This window comes from Apaloderma vittatum, unplaced genomic scaffold (assembly GCF_000703405.1).
Source record: "Apaloderma vittatum isolate BGI_N311 unplaced genomic scaffold, ASM70340v1 scaffold11164, whole genome shotgun sequence".
Classification (NCBI taxonomy): Eukaryota; Metazoa; Chordata; class Aves; order Trogoniformes; family Trogonidae; genus Apaloderma; species Apaloderma vittatum.
In genome coordinates this window covers 7679-11772 of record NW_009710980.1, presented here as the reverse complement: position 1 = coordinate 11772, position 4094 = coordinate 7679, and positions in this window count along the sequence as shown.

The following is a 4094-nucleotide window of genomic DNA, read 5'->3' as shown; positions in this document are numbered from 1 at the left end:
GACGGGACTCCAAACGCCGGGAGACGGGACTCCCAACTCCGGGAGACGGGACTCCCAACTCCGGGAGACGGGACTCCCAACTCTGCTTCTTCGTGCAGAATCACCCAAGCGATCACAGAAAGACAAGGCTGAGCTGCATCTCTGCCAGCCCAGGTTACACCAACCTCGTGCAACTACTCCATACGAGGTGGCTTCAGCCTCAGTGCCTCTGCCCAGCCCTCAAATATTTTAGGATCAGCCCCACCATGCAGTCAACAGGAGCCATAAATCCTGCTTCGAAAGCTGTAAATCAGTCAGGGTTAAACCTCCCGCTGCCATCAACTCTGCCCCTACAAGGGGTTGGGCTGGGTTTAGGCAGGAGTAGGTGCAAACAGGACGTATGCCTTCGTCTTCTTCCCCTTCACCATTTCTACAGGTTTCCCCCCAGCCGTATCTCGCTGCTTCTCTTGGCTCAGCAAGGGGACGGGAGGGGGTGGCTGGTGCCTCTGCGCTGAGCAGCCCACACCGCCCCGTCCCCAAGGATGCAGTGCTTCGTGCGTAATCCTTAAAACAAAGGCTTAGGTGGATTTGAAGGATAAGGCTCCATGTCTCGCCACGCGAGCAGCAATTACAGAGCACGGTCCTGAGGTGCTGTGTAAAACCCCAGACAGATTATTCACGAGTTATTCTGTAAACAGCAAGTGGTTTCCGCGCTATTTACCAGTTGTACCAGTTTCACAGCAAAACTGCCGAGCGGCTTGAAAACCTTGGCAGGTTAATTCTGACTTCCAGCTCACTGGCTGTGCTCTTTTCTACGGTGAAAAAAATGCCACATGAGGAATAACCCCGTGGCTGCAGGTAAGCTGGATCTGCTAACCCAATGCCTGAAGATCCGCTTGCTCCTCCTTTCTCCTTTCTGGTTCTGGGTACTGACGCCTAAAATACTTCAAGAAATTATAGGCTGACTGGGTGAACCTTTCAAAAGCTGTCATGCTGCAAACAGAAATGTGCCACCGACTTGGAAACCGGATCTGGCTTCGCGCAGCCAACTATTCTCTGCTCACAAAGAGACATCGTTAGCAATTATGTAAGTATTCATAACATCTGCTCAGGCTGTTAGGGTAACTAAGATAACTTTTGTTATTGGACATCTAAAATACAGATTGAGGGAAGAGTTATACCGTTCTCCTTGTTCGGTACAGGTTCCTTGCCAATATTTCATGTATGTTTTCCAGGACATCCGGATTCAGAGTATCCTCCAATTTTTTGTCCGTTACGACAGACCTGTCGTTGCTGCAAAGAAAACCAGAACCCCTTATTTTGGAAAACGCACTGTGCATCCCCACGGAGTTTATTTTGCATTCGGCCGAGCTTCTTCCCATGGGATAACCCAGCAGGGAAGAGCAGAGGAGGCAGGGAAGTTTGCAAAATGTTTTCACACCTGTTTGCTCGGGTGGGAGGACGAGGAGGAGAGCCGGGAAAGGGGAGCACTTACAGCAAGGACGGGTGAGACGGGGCATGGCCCAGCTGCCCCGCTGCTGCCAGCTCAATGGCGTGTTTCCGCTCCAGTTTTTCGTAGAGAAGCACGATGCTTGATTTTGGCTGGTCGTATTCTCGAAGCAGGATCTTCTGCAGGTATTTGCTGTTGAAATATTCTAATCTGTTCGGGAACAAAACGAGATGGGCTTCACCTCCTCCCATGACTGCCCAGCACCAAAAATGGACCTGAGCGTGCCAGGAGGTTCACAGCCCACGGCCACCCCATATTCCATTACTTTTGTTCCAGAAATCAATGATCCAAGAGGTCAGGCTCGGAGCTAAGATGTTAAAACGTTGCCAGCTACAATAAAAACTCCCTGAAGCACCAGATTTATCGTGAACTCTCCCACAAGGACTACAAGTACCCATAGCAGCCCCAAGGGATGCAACAGATTTAAACACTTCCCGATTCCTTCTTGAGCCATTTCCTCTCATTTTCCACTCAAAAGCAGCAGAAAATTTCGGAAAGGTCGAGCCGGTATTGAACCCTGACGCTCAACTCTGGCTGTTGTTAGTTGTTCACGGAGCAGCTCGTGAGGAGCCTGGGCACTCCTCAGCAGGGGACAAACACGACGGGAGAGGAGAAAGGAGAGGTTTTAGGATGTTGTACAATATGTGACCTGCAAGTGGAGAAAGACCTGATCTCCCCTTTTGACGAGGAAAAGCTGCCCCTCTGCCACCTGCCCTGTGCATAAGGATGAGCAAGGCTCAGTGGAAACGTAGGGAATAGAAACCAGCCTCTTTTTTTTTTTTTCCTACCTATGTACACAGTAGTATTTTGAGAAATCCTTACTTGTCTTTCCAGTAATACTGTCCCCAGTGTCCAGATATATCTTCGATGCCAGCCAGCAAATGATCCAAGAACTAAACAGAAGAGAGGATTTCGCTGTACACCGGTCGCATACGCGATGAACTCGCTCAGCAAACACCAGAAGCCAGCAGACAAAAGCAGGGATGCTTTCAGCTCAGCACAGAGCACCGGTAAACAAGGAGAGGGGATGTCGGGCTAATTCCCCAACCCAGGCATCCACGCGTCTCCCTCGGTGCCAGAGCGCAACAGGGGTTTGGCTGCTGGCTCTCAGGTCTGTGCGAGCAAAGAATAACGGCTGAGGGACGTGGACCTGCGCTTTCTGGGACGTACAGGACAGCTGATGGCCTGCCCGTCCTGCGTATTGGGCCCTGACGAGCAGGAAATGCTCATATTGAGGTTTTCCAGGATAATTTGTCTCAGGAGATTGGTATCTTCAGAATAGATAACATACAAATGATGCTTCAACTTGAATAATAAATACTGCCTTCCTGCACACACTTCCCACTGAATGAAATCATTGGCCATATCACGCCTTATAAAAAAACTTTTTTTTTTTTTAAATTATATTAAAAATCCCAGACAGGTTCATTTTTCCACCTAGATGTTAAATCTCTGTGATTTCCCCAATTGTTTTCCCTCCTGCTGGTATCGCTAAACTGGGAGAGGGCTCTGCTCTACTGCAGATCAGTGCCCCTCCATACTCTCACATCAATGTCCCCAGGGTTTCTTTCAGTTTTAATTTAATAAATAAATTTTTTAAAAAAATAATATGGGATAGGAGACAGAAAAATTTGAGAGCAGTTCACTCAGCCCTGGTATAGAACAAGGCTCCTCACATTGCTGTTAGTAGCTGTACGGTCTGAGTGCCAAAAAAACGACCACTCTGATCATTGCTCCTGTGAGCAAGAATGTCCCAACTATCTGGACAGAGAAATAAATTTGAGGAAGAAAGCTGCTCCTGCGTCACTGATTTCCAGCTCTCTGCAGTGTTACCTTCTCTACTTAATTGGTACATGGCCACTTTCAGCTCCCATCTAATAAACACGTTTCCAGAGATGATTTACTACTCACACACTAACAAAAGGAGAAAGTATTCGCTGTTCACAATGGGAAAATCCTCTTCAGCCTATTGAACTGTTCTGTTCACCTCAGACAAAGCCCTGTAATGCAACCTAATTGTGAGGATGCCAAACAGTTTCTATAAATGAAGACCTAATGTCTTCATTTCTAGCTACCCAAAAAGACGACCAAAAATTTCCCTGGAGGAGCCAAATCCACAAAAATGCAACTGGGTGTAAACAATCAGATTCAGAAATGTCGTTTTACGTTGGAGGCAGAGGCAAATGCAGAGCTTCAGCGAGGTGTGCAGGATGTCCTGCTTTCTTTCGGAGTCGACTGCTCTCTGAAGAATTCCTCTCTCAGTAGAAAGGGCAACGTTTGGATGGCGAGAGCAGCGCGAACAGAATTCCACCTTCGTGTTATGGAACTAGAATCATTGAACTGTTTGGGTTGGATGGGACAACAAAGATCATCTCGTTGCAGCCCCCTGCCATGGGCAGGGACATCTCCCACTAGGCCGGGTCGCTCAAAGTCCTGTCCAAGGTAGCCTTGAACACTTCCAGGGAGGGAGCACTTCAATCTACTGCTAACCTTCCCTTCCCTTTTCTAATATCTTTTTGCAAAAATACCCAAACGTACAGTGGTGATGCGGCTGGTGAACACATGGAAGATCCCAACCCTGAAAGCCACCAAATCTCTCCTTCTT